The sequence below is a fragment of the Amblyraja radiata genome, chromosome 11 (assembly GCF_010909765.2).
Source record: "Amblyraja radiata isolate CabotCenter1 chromosome 11, sAmbRad1.1.pri, whole genome shotgun sequence".
In the NCBI taxonomy this organism is placed as follows: domain Eukaryota; kingdom Metazoa; phylum Chordata; class Chondrichthyes; order Rajiformes; family Rajidae; genus Amblyraja; species Amblyraja radiata.
In genome coordinates, this window is record NC_045966.1 from 38068716 (window position 1) to 38087531 (window position 18816).

An 18816-nucleotide genomic window follows, 5' to 3' on the forward strand; every position below is an offset into this window, starting at 1 on the left:
ATAGTTATGTGTGACAGGGTTACAGCTGCTACGGAAACCCGACTAAGGGAGGGACAAGACTGGCAGCTTAATGTTCCAGGGTACAGATGCTACAGGTGAGATGGAGGTGGGGGAGTTGCTTTACTGCTTAAGGAGAAGAGCACGGCAGTAATCGAAGATGATATTACTGATGGTTCATCCAGTGAAGCTGTACAGGTGGAGAAATAAAAAGGGGATGATCACCTTGTTGGGAGTGTATTATAGGCACCAAAATAGTCGATGGAATGAGAAGGACAAATATGTCAGGAGATTGCAGGCAGCTGCAAGACTATTAGGGTTTGCGTAGTATGGGATTTTAACTTTCCCAATATAGACTGGGACTTCCATAGTGCCCTCGGCTTAGATGAGTTAAATTTGTCAAAAGTGGTCAGGAAAGTTTCTTCAGGCAAAATGCAGAATGCTTGCAAAACAGCTGTAACTTAAAGAAAGGAGACTTTGAAGGTATGAGACGGGAATTGGCTAGGATTGACTGGCAAATTATACTTAAAGGGTGGAAGGTGGACATGCAATTGCGGAGATTTAAAGACTGCATGGATGAACTCCAAAAATTGTTCATTCCTGTCTGTGGAAAAAATAAAACGGGGAAGGCGGCTCAACCGTGGCTAACGAGGGAAATCAAGGATAGTGTTAAATCTAAGGAAAAGGCATATAAATTGGCCAGAGGAAGCAGCAAACCGGAGAACTGGGAGAAATTTAGAATTCAACAGAGGACAAAGGGGTTAATTAAGAGGGTTAAAAAGAGCATGAAAGAAAGCTTGCGGGAATATAAAAATGGACTCTAAAGCTTCTTTATATATGTAAAAAGGAAAAGATTAGTGAAGACGAATGTAGGTCCCTTACAATCAGAGACAGGTGAATTTATAATGGGAAACAAGGAAATGGCAGAACAGTTCAACGAGTACTTTGGTTCTGTCTTCACTAAGGAAGACACAAACAATTTCACAGAAATACCCAGGGACCGAGGATCTAGTGGGAGGGAGGAACTGAAGGGAATCCGCATTAGTCGGGAAATGGTGTTAGGTAAATTGTTGGGACAAAGATAAAACCCCAGGGCTTGATGGTCTGCATCCCAGATTACTCAAGGTGGTGGCCCTAGAAATTGTGGATGCATTGGTGATTATTTTCCAATGTTCTCTCGACTATGGATCAGTTCCTGTGGACTGGAGGGTAGCCAATGTAACTCCACTTTTTAAGAAAGGAGGAGAGAGAAAACAGGGAATTATAGATCAGTTAGCCTTGGTAGTGGGGAAAATGCTTGAGTCGATTATTAAAGATGTTATAGCAGCGCATTTGGAAAGCAGTGATAGGATCGGTCAAAGTCAACATGGATTTATGAAGGGGAAGTCATGCTTTACTGATCTTCTGGAATTTTTTGAGGATGTAACAAGTAGAATGGATAAGAGAGAGCCAGTGGATGTGGTGTATCTGGACTTTCAAAAAGCCTTTGATAAGGTCCCACCTTATTAGTGTGCAAAATTAGAGCACATGGTAATGGGGGCAGGGTATTGACATGGATAGAGAACTGGTTGGCAGACAGGAAGCAAAGAGTAGGAATTAACGGGTTCTTTTCAGAACTAGTGGGGTGCCGCAGGGCTCGGTGCTGGGACCCCAGTTATTTACAATATATATTAACGATTTAGACGAGGGAATTACATGTGACATCTCCAAGTTTGCGGATGACACAAAGTTGGGTGGCAGTTTGAGCTGCGATGAGGATGCTATGAGGCTGTAGGGTTACTTGGATAGGTTGGGTGAGTGGGCAGATGCATGGCAGACGCAGTATAATGTGGATAAATGTGAGGTTATCCACTTTGGTGGCAAGAACAGGAAGGCAGATTATTATCTGAATGGTGTCAGATTAGGAAAAAGGGAGGTGCAATGGGACCTGGGTGTGCTTACACATCAGTCACTGAAAGTAAGCATGCAGGTACAGCAGGCAGTGAAGAAAGCTAATGGCATGTTGGCCTTCATTGCGATAGGATTTGAGTTTAGGAGCATCGAGGTCCTTCTGCAGTTGCACAGAGCCCTGGTGAGACTGCACCTGGAGTATTGTGTACAATTTTGGACTCCTAATTTAAGGAAGGACATTATTGCTATTGAGGGAGTGCAGCATAGGTTCACCAGGTTAATTCCCGGGATAGAGGGACTGACATATGAAGAAAGAATGGATCGACTGAGCTTGTATTCGCTGGAATTTAGAAGGATGAGACGGAATCTTATAGATACATACAATTCTTAAAGGATTGGACAGGCTAGATGTAGGAAAAATGTTCCCGATGTTGGGGGAGTCCAGAACCAGGGGTCACAGTTTAAGAATAAGGGATAGGCCATTTAGGACTGAGATGAGGAGAAAAAAAAATCACCCAGAAAGTTGTGAATCTGTGGAAATCTCTGCCACAGTCGGCAGTGGAGACCAATTCACTGGATGTTTTCAAGAGGGAGTTAGATTTAGCTCTTGGTGCTAAAGGAATCAAGGGATATGGGGAAAAAGCAGGAACAGGGTACTGATTTTAAATGATCAGCCATGATCATATTGAATGGTGGTGCTGGCTCGAAGGGCCAAATGGCTATTTTTCTATTTTATATTTTCTATTTTCTATTTTCTATGTTTCTATGTAAATTACTGCTGAACTAATCTATGAGTTACAAAATGCTCTGGAATATCCTGAGGATTAGAAATGTGATTGTTTAAAATCATACCCTACTTATTTTGCTGTATTTACATGTTTAGATGGGGGATAAAAACACAACATGCAGAATACATTTGTTTCACGTTATGTTTCAAGTTGAACTCCAATAGCATTCTCAAAGAAGTGAACCTTTTTTACATTATGTTACAAATAGAATTTTGGGACATTATGCTGACAAGGATATAGTAATTCAAAAGCCAACTGGACACTTCTATGAATTCAGTCATTTAATTATGTAGCTTCATAAAGGTTCCTGTTTGTCAATTGATAGCTTCTCTGTCTATCAATGAATAGAATTGTATTTTCTCCTGATTTCCAATCAAAGAAGCTAGTTTGAAAGAATCCGGGAATTTCAGATGGTAGCTATTTTTATCCGACATATAATTTTGAGGTGCAATGTTTGAGAGTTGACACCCTTGAGAGGTGTGATGTTACAGATGCATATTAGGCACGACTTTTAATTATATTGGTTAACGTAAAGTTATGCACATTTTAACGGGAAACACGTATACATGATGAAGTGACCTCCATTAGCAAAAATGAGGAAGAAAGAATTTGGTGTAAATATTTGGGTGACTGTTAAGGACACTTCACTACAATTCAAAACAAATTATTATAACTTTGCATCATGGATAAGACTGCAAATGAAGCAATTTAGATTAAGCAATTTAGTGACGAATCATATGTAGAAGAAATGGGCATGTGCAAATGCCCTTTTCTCCTGGGTATGAATGTGACGTATTGCAAGCTTCCTGTGATTACAAGAAGTACAGCATGTTCCCTCTACATTTGATGCAATCATTAAAACACATGCAAACTTGTGGTAATATCACATATTTCGATTAGAAAACGTTCTGTTTGCTAGACTTAATGCATGCTTTTAAGCTCTGCCAACAATTTTAGCAGCAAATATTATTAGATTGTCTTTTGTATTTAATTTTCCCATTGCCGTCTATTGGGAGGTGCTGAGCAGGTATTATCAGTATCAGATGTGGAGCAGGACCAGTATATTTAAAAGGAAAGGAACCATTTGATTAGGTCATTGAAAAGCACAGTAAAGGTACGGGGTGTGTAGGAAGGAACTGCAGATGCTAGTTTATAACAAAGATAGACACAAAAAGCTTGAGTTGCTCAGTGGGTCAGGCAGCATCTCTAGAGAAAAGGAATAGGTGACGTTTCGGGTCAGAACCCTTCTTCAGACCCTTCAGTCTAACCCGAAACTTCACCTATTCATTTTCTGCACAGATGCTGCTTGACCCGCTGGGGTACTCCAGCTTTTTCTGTCTATAAAAGGTATGGAGTGGCCGTGTTGAGAGAAGCTTTGTGTTGAAGTGCACTATTTGAGGGTAAGTGTTGAAGCTTTGACTCAAAATGCCTTGGCAAGGAGACTGCGTGGAGAGTTATGAGGTTAAGGTACATAGATCATAGAAAAATATATGGACAAGAACAGACCCTTCGGCCCACATTATATCTGTGCTGAACATGGTACCAAGACCATCTCCTATCTACCTGCGCAAACTGCATATCCCTCCATTCCCTGCATATCCGCATGCCTACCCGAAAAACTCTTAAATGCCACTATTGCATCTACCTCAACCTTGGTCGCGCATTCTAGGCAGACACCACCTTGCACAAAGTCGCCCTGCACATCTCCATTAAACTTTGCCGCTCTCGTCCTGGGTAAAAGGTTCTCCACCCTATCTATACCTCTCATAATGTTATCAGGTCTCCCTGCAGCCACCTGAATTCCAGAGAAAATAATTCAAGTATGTTCAAACTCTCCCTGTGGTTAATACTCACTAAACCAAGCAACATTCTGGTAAACTTTCTCTGCACCCTTTCCTAAGTCACCACATCCTTCCTGTAATGGGGAGCATCCTTTTCTACATGGTCTGTTGCATCCTGTGTTTAATTCTTCTCGGTGCATTATTGGTCTTGGTGTAGTAGAGATGGCAGGTAGGATGGTGGAATGTTCCTCCTGTAAGATGTGGGTTGTCGGGAAGACTTACAGTGTCCTTGAGCACTACAACTGTGGGAAGTGCCTCTAGCTGCAGACCCTCAGAGACCGTGCCAAGGAACTGGACATGTTGCTGGGTGAACTCAGGCTCATTGGGAGGTGTGAGAGTGTCATAGGAATTACAGTGAGGTGGTCACGCCTGAGGTGCAGGAAGAGAGTAAATGGGTAACCTCAAGTAAAAGGCAGAGGGTGCAGGAATATTCTCTGTGGCCATTCCCTTCGAAGACAGGTTTAGCCTTTTGGATACCGTTTGAGGTTGAACCATCAGATGAACAACAGCAACAGCAGTCAGGTCTGTGGGGATGGACTCTGGCTCTGAGGCACAACTGGGAAGGGTGAAGTTAGGGGGAACAATAGTGATACGAGACTGATTAGTCAGGGAGACACAAAGGAGATTCTGTGGCAGGAAACGAGGCTCCAGGACAGTATGTTACCTGCCCAGTGTCAGAGTGTCGGCAGAGCATCCTCGAGGGGCTGGAGGTGCAGCCAGCCTTAGGAGCAGGGTAGTAATCTCTGGATTATTCCCAGTGCCATGTGCTAACAAGGGTGGAGATAGAAAGACAAGACAGATAGAAAGGAGATAGAAGGAAAGATTAAGGAGTTGGTGCAGGAGTCAGGGTTTCGCAATTTAGGGCCATTGGATTCTCTTCTTGGTTAGAGGTAACCTATTCAAGTGGGACGGGTTGCAACTGAACTGAAGGAGGGCCAATACCCTTGCAGTAGGTGCAATACTGCTACTTTAAACAAGAGCGGAAGGGAGTTGAGAATCAGAGTACAAGGTCAGCAAATGAAAGGACTGATGGGAAAGTAGAGGTTGGGTTCAGTAAGTCTCAATGGGTGGACACACAGGGAGAAATTAAGGTATATTTTGAAATTGATGGGCTAAATTTTTTTTATTTCTTACGAGAGGAATAGAATATAAAAACAGGGATGTAATGCTTTATAAGGCTCTGCTCAGACCACATTTGCGGTATTGTGAGTAGTTGTGGGTTCCATATCTGAGGAAGGATGTACTGGTGCTGGGGAGGGTCCAGAGGAGATATACGAGAGATCCCTGGAATGATTGGGTTAACATATACGATGAGCATTTGATGGCACAGGGCCTGGACTCGCTGCAGTTTAGAAGGATGAGGAGGGACCATGTTGAAACTTACCAAACAGGGAAAGGCCTGGATAGAGTTGATGTGAAGAGGATGTTTCCGCTAGTGGGAGAGTCTAGGACTAGAGGCCACAGCCTCAGAATAAAGGGACCTACCTTTAGGAAGATGAGGAGGAATTTCTTCAGCCAGAGGGTGGTGAATCTGTGGAATTCATTGCCACAGAAGGCTGTGGAGGCCATGTCAGAGGATATTGTTAAGGCAGAGATTAATAGATTCTTGATTAGTACAGGTGACAGGGGTTATGGGAAAAGATGGAAGATTTGGGTTAAGAGCGAGAGACAAATCAGCCATGATTGAATGACGGAATAGACTTGATGGGCTGAATGGCCTAATTCTGCTCCTATAACTTGTGAACATTTCAATGTAACAAATATCACAGGTAAAGCAGATGAACGTAGAGCCCAGATCAGTACTTGGGGTTATGATCTTATGGCCCATACCGAGATTTGTTTGCAAGAGGGTCATGCCTGGCAGCTCAATGTTGCATGCTTTCGAAATTTCAATGTGATAAAGCGCAAGGTAAAGGAGATGGAGGAGTTGCTCCTCTAATAAGAGTGAATGTCCTGGCAGCATTCAAAGATGACATACTTGAGCCTTAGTACGCTGAGGCGATATGGCTAGAGATACAACATAAGAAAGGTGCAATCATCCTCATGGGATTGGACTATAGCCCTTTAATAGCCAGTGGCAGATATGTAGAAACAGATATGTAGAAAGCTTACAGAAAAAGCAACAGGGTTGTCATAGTGGCTGACCTTAGTTTGTCCAATATTGACTGCGGTATTGACAGTGCATAAGGCTTAGAGGGGGTCAAATGTGTTAGTTATATCCAAGAGGGCTTCCTAAAACAGTATGTGGACCGTCCAACTTGAGGAGGGAGCATACATGGCATTGGAAAACAAGCCTGACCAGGTGTTTTAGTGGAAGAACATTTTGAGGACAATGATTACAAATCTATCGTAGTCCATTTTCTAAATGGGGACAGGATTCAGAAAGTGGACGTGCAATGACACTTGGGAGTGCTGGTACAGAATTCTCAAAATATCAAATTGTATGTTCGAGTTGATAATAAGGAAGGCAAATGCAATGTTTGCAATGTAAAGCTGGGGATTTATAAGCTGCCGATCAGACCACATTAGGAATATTGTGAGTAGTTTTAAGCCCCATATCAGAGGGAGGATGTGCTAACATTGGCATTATGTTTGGCAATGGGCAGAAGGGCCTGTCATTGTGCTGTTATTTTCTATGTCCTATGAACTATCAAACATTGCCATTTATTCTCTCCTGCCTTCTTTTTGTCCTTTCCCCCACTCTCTTCACCTCTGCACTTTAATCAAACATCCCGAAAAGTTCACACCATTTCTGTCTCTGCAGATGTTGCCCGATTTGAGAAGCAGTTTCGATACGTATTTGTATTTCCAGCAGGTGTAGTACTTTGTGTCTGTGCTATGTGGAACTTGGAGTTTGCAAATCGGTGCATGAGCTGCCAATATCACATGATGGAAGGTAACCAGGATGGATTAATCGTGTTGGATATTTTTTCCATTCAGCTCGGGAAGTGGGATGGGTGCAAATGGTAGAGTGTTCATGCAGGTGATAAAATAGTTTGGATGGAATCCATGGTACAGCAGGATGTACATTGTAGAAACAATATTCATGGTCTGAATGCTTTTTCTTGTGTGTTTTGGTGGGTGCTTATGTTCTTGGCCTTAATCTGCTTTTCATTTTGCCTGTTGTCCTGATCTACCACATTTGAAAACGTTTGTAGGTTTTGAATTTAATTTTATGTTTAACTTTAAAACAGACTGTTGTATTTGTCTCAGTAATGAAAAGCTTTTTTCATTTTTCATTTATTCACAGCGTAGTGGTAGAATTGCTGCCACACAATGCCAGAGACCCAGGTTCAATCCTGACGATGGGTGCTGCCTGTACAGAGTTTACATTCTCCCTGTGACCACATGGTTTTCTCCGAATGCTTCGATTTCTTTCCACACTCCAAAGATGTACAGGTTTGTAGGTTTATTGGCTTCAGTAAAATTGTGAATTGTCCTTAGCATATAGGATAATGCTAGCGTATGAGGCGATTGCTGGTTGGCGTGGACTCGGTGGGCCGCAGGACCTGTTTCCACGCTGTATCTCTAACGTCTAAAGTCTAAAGTCAAATTCCTTGTATGTTCCATGTTTACATGCAAACAACCTAATCCAATCAACTTCTTTCCCCTCCGACCTTAAATCTATATCTTATTCTTATTTGCCCTACTGTGGGTAAAAGACTCTGTGCATTCACCCTATCTATTCCTCTGATGATCTCATACACCCCAATAAGATCACCCCTCATCCTCCTGTGCTCCAAGGAATAAAGACCTAGACTGTCCAACCTCTCTCTAAAGCACAGGGCCTCAAGTCCAGGCAACATCCTCATAAATCTGAAGAAGGGTTTCGGCCCGAAACGTTGCCTATTTCCTTCACTCCATAGATGCTGCTGCACCCGCTGAGTTTCTCCAGCATTTTTGTGTACCTTCGATTTTCCAGCATCTGCAGTTCCTTCTTAAACACATCCTCATAAATCTTCTCTGCAACCTTTCCTACTTAACAACATCCCTTCTCTAGCAGGGTGACAAAACTAAACACAATACTCCAAATGCAGCCTCAGCAAAGTTTTGTACAACTCTAATATAACATCCCAAATTCTATACTCAACCTCTGACTGATGAAGACCAATGTACCGAAAACCCTCATGACCACTCTATATACCTATGAGGCCTTTTTCAAAGAACGATTTACCTGCACACTGGTATCTCTCATGTCTACTACACGCCCCAGACCCCTGTCTACATTCTTCCTAAAGCACGGTGACCAAAACCAGACACAATACTACAAATGTGGCCTAACCAAGGTATTAATAAATGATGACTGCAAGGCAGAATAGGAAAAGATATCAGAAGCATAATCCAAACAGCAAAGTGTTGCTGGTTTCAGTGATAATTAACACAGAAAGAAAATAGCCAACTGATTCAGTGACAATTCTCTTCTGGGTATAGGCTTGAAACACTTTGATTGTCATTGTGTTTGGAGCCTGCTCAAAGTGAAAGTTCAGCTGTTTAATTAATAGATGAACATCTGATGAAGTCTTACACCCTCTCAGTGTATTGAGGTACCTTCAATTAGTGAGGTATAAAAGTCTGAAGGAGACATCTGCCAACAATTTGTGCCCCTTAAAGAGGAAAGCATGTTGTGCACTCTCATAATTCATTGATCGAAAATGAGGTATAGATCTTCACTGATAGAAAATGATTTTATATGAATCGTAGTCTTTATGTGACCCAGCATGATTTATATTATTAGCTGTAAGCAGTTCAAATGTACCTTATTAATAAATCCTCAGTTCAGTAATAACAAATATTTTTGCTTCATTATAGCTTTAAATGCTGACTTACTTTGAGAGTAATTGTTTAGTTTAGTTTAATTTGGTGACACAGCATTGAAACAGGGCCTTTGACCCACTGAGTCCGGGCCAACCAACTATCACACATACACTAGTTCTATGTCCTGCACATTCGGGACAATTTTCTTTACAGAAGGTAATTACTACAAACCTGCACGTCGTTGGAAAGTGGGAGGAATCTGAAACACCTGGAGAAAACCCGTATGGTCACAGGAAGAACATGCAAATCCATATAGACCCGTAGTCAGGATCGAACCCAGGTGTCTGGCGTTGTAAGGCAGCAACTCTACCTTGCACCAGTGTTCTGCCCACAGATTGAATCTTGTGTATTTTGAATTGAATTCATTCTAGTCAGGTGGATGGATTTATTTATATACAATAAAAACAAAGTAATAGCATGTCTTGACTAGTTGGCATTGGCAAGTTAAGCCGAAGGATCTGTTTCCACACCATACGACTCTATGAATCTATGAATGAGGAAAATTGTCACAATTGGATTTTCGTGCAGGCAAATGCACCTAAAACGAATAACCGTGTATTCATAAATAATGGAAATCAAGAAAAAGTGGTGATTCAAAGGGATCTAAATGTCCATGTACATGGATCATTGAATGCCTTATTTTTGTTATCCTCCTGGAAACACATAAACACAGAAAAATCACTACTTTATGAAATATCAGATTAAAAGTTCAGTCAGAGATATAAATGTCTGAGATATACATGCTGAACATTTCAATGGTGGTAGTAATTCTCAAGCTTGAAGCAAAATGTGGAAAATAATTAAATGGAGACTTCAGCAAACAAAACAACAACTATCAAAACATTTTACATTATGGAGTGGATTCTCTCATAGAGCTAAAATGTAATAGAAGTATATGCTCTAACCATAGTGAGATAGTCATATAGCATGGAAACGGGCCCTTTGGCCCAACTAGTCCATGCCAGCCAACATGCCCCATCTACACTAGTCCCATCAGCCCCTGCTTGACCCATAACCTTCTAAACCTACCCTATCCATGTACCTGTCCAAATGTGTCTTAAACTTAATCATAGAAACTGCCTCAATTACCTCCTCTGGCAGCGCATTCTATATACCCACCAACCTTTATGTAAAAAAAAAAGAACTCTCGGGTCCCTATTAAATTTTTCCATTTTCATCTTAAACCTATGTTTTAAGCCACTTTTATGCATTTTGTGTGTAAAGCAGCTGACATTATATCTGCAATTCCAATCACAGTTGTGAAGAATGGCATTAATCCAAACTATTAGATCTCCTCTGCTGGATTTATTTGTGTGAGCACCATGCACAAGCCGTGAAGATAATACTGCAGATTTTATAGGCATAAGATAGTAGAAAAGGAAGGGGTCACTTGGATGGAAGCTAAGCAGAAAATTAAATTCCTCAGTGCCTTCAAAATGAAAATAGTGGGGATCACCAACACCATGTGCTTTTATTCTGACTGCAGAGAAAATAGTAATCATCTTCTCCACAGCTCTGCATTTATGCCAAAATTATTATGCCAGTCAAATTAAATTAAATTTACTTGATCTTAATTTGAGTATTGTCTTCTGAAGGCATTGATTTCAAAACCATGTTTAAAAAAATCATTTTTAACTCATTGTCGGAAAGAGAATCAAATATTTTGCTTTGGTTCGTGGATAAGGACCTGCATGTTTGCTATGAAAATACTTATTTATCATACACAGAATTATCTGTAATTGGAAGTGCACTCTCCAGGCAAGTGGAGAGTGAACGTATCTTGTATTTGATGGAAAATGTTCTCTTCTCCTTCTTGCGTATGGCGTGCACAGCCTAAAGTTGTAGGACAACTTAGAAACATAGAAACATGGAAAATAGGTGCAGGAGTAGGCCATTCAGCCCTTGGAGCCTGCACCGCCATTCAATATGATCATGGCTGATCATCCAACTTGTTCTATTTGATCGTGCATGCTGGGTTGATTGTATTCGTCGAAACAGGGCGGACCACGTGAAGGTTGCAATCTTCCACCCCATGGATAATGTTAAGTTTATTATTTGCCACAAGTTATCCAGACTTGGATAACCTGTTCGTACAATCAAGGTGTTGATGTGGCCTGTTTCTGGAATCAGGATATTAGTGTGTCTGGGCCAATTGCATATTTGTCTATAATGACACAACTTCACACCATCTCCTGCCAATAACTGGAGAGATTTGCTTTGAATTTCATTGACTAATGTCTTTAGGACTCTTTGAAGGGAGCAGAATGATTAACGATTGTGAGTAATTTAAAGCAACACGTCTAAGATCAGGGACTGGAGAAATAAATGGGACTAAGGTGGACCAAAAAGTGGCAGCAACATCTTTCAGATTCCTTTGATTCTTGAATACATCTAGCAAATTGGATGGTAACAATGTACTATCACTATTTATGCATGCTTGGAGGTCAAGATCCAAGACATCATTAACAAGTTACGAGGAAACCGAGAGTAAGAAGAGTTCATTCTTACACTCAACTTCCAGAAGATCAAGGCTCTCTACCAATCTGCCTCCACTTGCACCACACTGCCCTTGGATGCTAATGGTCCACAGAGAGAGCCGAGACAATGTGGACCATTTACCATATCTTGAGAGACAACTCTCAGTGAAGGCAGATAGTGAATTTGAAATTCACTATCATCTTCAATACGTTGTTCTATTGAGAAAAAAGGTATTTGAAGATCAGAAACTCAGACCTGGCACAAAACGCTAAAATGTAATTTTCCTCATGTGTCGCTCTGAACCATTTCAACGTCAGACAGGCCGGAGGAATCCAATGATCAACACCACAAACTGTGCCTGGCTGCTGGAAAGCACTGGCATCCTAGACAGAGCTCCGGAGTGAGCTGAGGTGACAGCCAAAGGAGGAACAGTTGTGTCCAATTAGCTGCTATTGGATTAGCCCACCTGTACCTTGCCACCCTCTTCCTTAAAAGCCAAGGCAATTCCAGCCAGAGAGAGAGAAAGGGGAGAGTGTGAAAGTGGGGCACCTCCTTAATAACAGTGTTCAACTTTTGCAGATTTGGAGAAAGACTGAGCTGCTGGGACAAACCTGAGACCTCCAAGGCCTCGTCTATGAGGTCAAGACTGAGTTGCCGGGACAAGCCTGAGATCAGCAGAGCGTCCTCTTCAAGGCAAAGACTGAGCCGCCGGGGCAAACCTGACACTGCCAGCGTCTCCTCCGTAGAGGCAAACATGAAGTGGAGGGGAAGCCTAAAGATTGCCGCACCTCATCCTTCAAGATCAGGACTGAGAGGCCAGGAATAACCTGATGAGACCAGAGTGAACTGCAGGGACAAGCCTGATATCACCGCCTCTCCTCCTTTAAGACAAGGGACTGAGCTGCTGGGATAACTCTGAGATCTCCAGTGTCACGTGAATACTGACGACGGGAGACTGCACCCCTATGCAGGCCGAGCCCTTCTCATCACTCTAAATAAACCATATCACGTGTTCATCCTACTGCAATTGTTGGTGTAGTCATTGTCGACACGGCGTCATCCCTGACACCACACAATATAGATTTATGGTGAGTATCAATTCTTGTGATCTTTCATCTGAATCTCTAGAGTACTAATTGTATAATGTAATCATTGTGTTATCATTGTTGATGCCGGACTAACAACCCTGATGTTAACACCAGGAACTACAGGTGTTGGTTTACAAGAAAAGACACAAGGTGCTGGAGTAACTCGGTGGTTCAGGCAGCATCTCTGGAGGACTCTGGTGACGTTTTGGGTTGGGACTCTTCTGCAAACTGACTGTAATATGTGGGAGAAAGCTGGAAGAGAGGTGGGGGTGCAAAAAGCCATGCTTGATGGGTAAATACAAGTGGGTGATGGGTGGACAAAGGCCAGAAATGAAAAGAAGCCAAAAGGCTGTAAGGCAAGGAGAAAAAGGTGAAAAATGTGAAGCTTGTGGAAGGGATACAGGTGGAAGGGAAAGGGGGGAAGGGAAAGGGGGGGTAGTGGGAGACATGGTTGTGTACCCAGAATTTAGCTATATTTGCTGTTGTTCAGCGTTTCCCATTTGAATATTGAGCATTGGCTAGCCATCCCACATCTATAAATTCTCCTAAAACAACACCCATTTTTAGCAAAGATGGTTGGATTGTGATTGATGGAGAATATTCATTGATTTTCACTCCAGGATAACATATTGTTGCACTTCCACTACTACAGTAAGAGTAATTATCAAAATCAGCACAGAAAAATGAATGCTCTCAGACTAGTTTGTGTTGTTAGCCAAATAAATGCCAACTCAAAACCAGTAGAATGGTGAGCCATTTTTCAAGTAACAGCTAAATTGGTCCTTTTAAAAACTGTTGATGGGACTCTGAAACTGGATTACAGGTTTGTGTACCTTCATATACAGAGAGTGCAATGTAAGGAGTAAATGCAACGATAAATATAATGACAAATTCAAAACAGTAGACTGGTGTAAGATTGGAGTGCAAAGATCAAATAGTGCAACAACAAAAAAAGTACAATAACAGAATAACTTAGAATGAGGTAGAATTAAGAGTATGTTGCAGTCTCTCTGGGAATGGGATGTCCATTGACAATGGAAAGGCAGAAGAGAGAAAACAGAGTGGCCAGAGTGACAAGAATCCTACATGATACAGTGCATGTTACAGCCTTATTCTAAAATTGATTAAATTCATTTTTTTTAATCATCAATCTACACACAATACCATATAATAAAAAAGCAAAAACAAGTGTTTAGAAATTTTTGCAATTGTAAGTAATTAAAAAGAATTAACTGAAATATCGCATTTACATAAGTATTCAGACCCTTTTGCTATGACACTCTATTCAGGCAATCAAGAGCAGATCTATACCAAGCTCAGAATACTTTCCATTGAGCACCCGTTGATGTTCGAGAGATTCCTTGTAGGCATGCTGAATCTTCTCAGGTACTCAGCAAATAAGTTGATGTGCTTTCTTGATCACCAAATCGGTATGAAGGAACGAGGTTAGGTTGCTATTGAGATGGATTTTTAGGAACCTGAAGCTGTCAACCATCTCTACAGCAGTTATGATAATGAAGACAAGCTTCTGTTCACCCTCTCGCTTCCTCTGGTCAACCAGCACAGGTGGCACAATGGTGCAGCTGTAGAGTTGCTGCCTTACAGCGCCAGACACCAGGGTTCGATCCTGACTATGGATGCTGCCTGTATGGAATTTGTACATTCTCCCTGTGACAGTGTGGGCTTTCTCCGTATGCTCCAGTTTCCTCCCATATTCCAAAGACGTGCAGGTTTGTAGGTTAATTGGCTTCTGTAAATCATCCCAAGTATGTAGGATTGAATTGGTGTACGGGCGATTGTTGGTCAGCATAGACTCAGTGGCCCATCGGACCTATTTCCACACTGTAGCTCTAAACTATAAATTAAACTAAACCAACTAATTCATCTTGCAGGCATTAAGGGCTATTTTTTTTTCCTGCAGCATGTTACAAGGTTCTTAATCTCTTTCCTTTGCATCATCTCATTGTTGACAACATCGACGAACTAAAAGATCGCGTTGACATTGTAGTTTGTCACACATTCAGTGTAGAGGGAGTAGAGAACGGGACTGAGCGCACAACCCTGAGGGGCACTATTGTTGAGAAGCATGGTGGAAGAAATGTTATGGCCAATTCTAACTGACTGTGGTTTGCCAGTCAAGAAGTCCAGAAGCCAGTTGCAGATGACGGTCCCAAGCTAAGGTCTAGAGGCTTAGGGATGTTCATTGAGATTTTGGTGTTAAAGGTTGAGATGTAATTAATGAATATCTTCCTGGTGTAGGTGTTCTTATTATCTGGACAATCCAGGGTTGAATGTAGTCAAGCATTCCTATTTACTGTATACAACACAATTTCTATTTATTTCTGTTAATCATTTCTGAACTACTACATTTTGCATTGACCCACGATGTACATACATAAATTCATAATCTCTGTTTAAGCTACAGTCTTTCCACCCAACAGAGCTAAATAGAAATAGCACCAAAAACAAACTTGGGTGTTCAAGGGGTGACGGAGGTTTTCCCTCGTGCCACCAAACTCCAGGTCCAGAATTCTGGCTCGTAATTTATCAGTGTTTCAAAAAAATAGTTTTCTACTGCCACCAACTGAGTGTGGCTTTTCCGTTAAATGCAGTATGCACCATCCAATAATGCATAGTTATCTGGTATTCCATAAATGTTGTTAGTGGAGAAAAGATGTGGCCTGTTAAAAATAACATTCAGCAGGGATAAACTCATTACTTCAATGTTGTCCTTGCTATTGGAACTAGTTGGAGGGTGAACCTTGTGCATAATTATGTTTACTAGATGGGTTTAGCTTATTTTGCGTTGGCTGCATATGGGTAAGACTATGAAGCATGCACTGAACAGAGGTGTTGTTAGATTCTGTGCCTATGACTCTCTGATCTGCCTCCCCTGGATTACAGCAGCTGCTTTGCTGGAAGCAGTTTTGTCAAACAGATGTAATGTATTTTTACTACTGGACCATGCTGTTCTCATTTAAAAAGTGTGAACTTATAATTATCAGAATTATGCTTTTAATTATATGGCAATTAGTCTCCTGCAATGAGCTGAGTGGGAGCATATGAAGTTATTTATTTTCTTGATAAATTCCTGACAAAATTCTCTGAAATAGATTTTTAGTGCTGTCAATTATTGGCTAAAGCAGTGAAATGGTTGATGGCAAGAAAGTATATCACAAAGATGTTGCTGCAAATGAAATTGTTATGGAATGTTGTCACAATATATAATGTAACCCCCCCAATTTAAGCATATTTTTGTCATAAAATTAATGATTAAGGTTTGTGTAGACCAGGACTTGTGGATGTCCGTTGAAAGATTCATGTTTAAAGGGGCCACTTGGATAGGGCCTTCAGACAGATGTCGTTCAGTGAGTAGCGTAATTTTCTCAGCTGCACCAGCCCATCTCTACTAGGAGCTGATTAAGGATTAGTTAAATGACGGAATATAGAATGTAGGAATAAATTAGTTTATTTTTAGATTGGGAGGTGTGTAGTACTGGAGTGTCATGGGGCCCTAGGTAGTGGCAATCTTTGTCACTGATTTGAATTAATACAAATGTAATGTCTGTAGGCTGTGAGGAGGACATGGAGAGGCTTCAAAGGAATATAGGCAGGGTAAATGAATGGGCAAAGGCTTTGCAGATGGAAGATTATGTGGATCAATAAGAAGTCAACCTCTCTGGTAGATGAAAAAAAACACGTTTAAGTGGTGAGAGATTGAGAAGTGTTCAGAGGGACCTGACATAACTGTACGTGAATTATTAAAAGGTAGCGTCCAGATACAACAAGAATTAAGGAGGCAAATGCAAGGGGAAGTGTGAAAACATCTTACTGCAATTACATAGGGGTTTGGTGTGATTGCATCTGGAATATTGTATGTAGGTCTGGTCTCCCCACCAAAGGAAGAATATATTTGCAATAAAGGGAGTACAATGAAGGTTCACCTGAATAGATTCATGATGGTGTGTTCGATGTATGACGGAAAGTTAAGAAGACTGAGCCTAATCTCTTGGAAAATGAGAGGTGATCTTCTTGAAACTGAAAATGCCCTTGGGCTTGAACAGGGTAGATCCGGGGATAATGCCCCCTCTGGTTGGAGGATCTAGAACCGGGGTCTCTATCTGAATGCAACTAATCAGCTATTCAGGACTGAGATGAATTCTCCAACTAAAAGAACTGTGGAGGCTCAGTCGCTGAATATATCCAAGAAAAGGTAAATGTTTATGTAGATTGGCTATTTCATACTAGCCAATTATAGTGCTTGTTAGTAGTGACTCCACCTAGTATGTGCTTTATATTATCAAGAGCTTGCCTACGTTAGTTAGTATGAGTAGCTGCTAGGAAATGAAATGTCCTGCAGATCCTTGCTGTAAGTAGATTTAATAAGCATGTGTTATATCTTGATATGTGTTCAACTCAACTCATTACATGGTGTCAGAGAGTGAGTCTTGCCCACTTTGTCCATGTTTATCGGGGTTTTTTTATTTATTAGTTTGTGTGTCTATGATCTCCATCATGGCAAATTCGTGTTGCCGTCCTAGTCCTCTGATCTTTGACTCTGACATTGCTGAACGCTGGCGTCTTTTCAAGTGCGACTACACTCATTATGCCCGCCTTGTTCATCACAATGACCCCGCCCCCAATGTGTGTGCCTCTGTATTGCTTAACGTGGCGGGACCTGAGGCATTGAATCGTGCCGACAACTTCACATTTGCGCCTGCTGTTCTGGATGATGACGGTCAGGCCCTGGTTCATGCTGAAACGATCGACGACCCCGCCATCTTGCTTACAAAGTTCAGAGAGCTGTGTGACCTGCCCTCAAACTACATTATTGAAAGGACCAAGTTTTATGCTCGTTTACAACAGGTCGATGAACCGATTGAACGTTTTATTAGTCTCTTAAAACACATGGCTGCACGCTGCCAATTTCGTGATTTAAGCGATGAGCTCATCCGCGACAAACTTGTCGGAGGTATGCTTGATAGCAAGTTGCAGGGTGAACTTCTTCGTAATACTGACCTAACCCTTAAGCAAGCAGAGCATGACTGTCGGATTGCTGAGATAACGTCTTCCCACACTGAGTCTGTGCCCTTCGGTCACCGTTCGCAGCATAGTGTTAATCTTACAGACTACTCCTCTCGTAACACCCATACGGGGTCTACTGTTCTGTGTCAAAATTGCAACTATTTCCACGCTACGGGTCGTTAGTTCTGTGTTGCTTATGGGAAAGCCTGTAATTTCTGCAAGAAGTTAAACCACTTTGCACGATGCTGCCATTCCTGTGTGAATCAAACAGCTTCAAGGACGAGCCTGCACCTGCTACAACATGAGCTTGCTGATAATGACCTCCAAGAGCCTGACTTGCCATCCCCCGCTCCTCTCCCAGAAAGTGCAGATACCAGTTCTGCCATCCACTCTCTCCTGCCTTTGTGTAAGGAGCAACTTGACCCTGAGGTAACCATGTTGTTTGTGAATAACAGGCATTTGATCATGAAGGTTGATACTGGCGCAAAATGCAACATCATCTCATTAACAGAGTTTAAATTTGTAATGCTGAACATATTGAAAAGGCCTCCGCCACTCTTCAGGCTTATGATGTTCTACACCCACTTGGACCAGCTGATTTAAAGTGCACCATAGACGCGCAGATCCGTACCTTAAAGTTTTATATTGTTAAAGGGGATTCAGAGACTTTGCACAGTATCAATGCATGCCACGATCTAGGCCTCGTATACTTTGGCCGCGCTGTCCATCAACCCTTTCTTGCTAATGGGGCCCACTCGACAGGTACTCTCTCAATACAAAGAACTGTTTAACGATGAGCTTGGCAAGTAACTTATCAAATACCACATTGTTGTCGATCCCAAAGTCACTCCTGTGGTCCGAGCACCTCATCGTGTTCCGCAGAGTACCCAATGA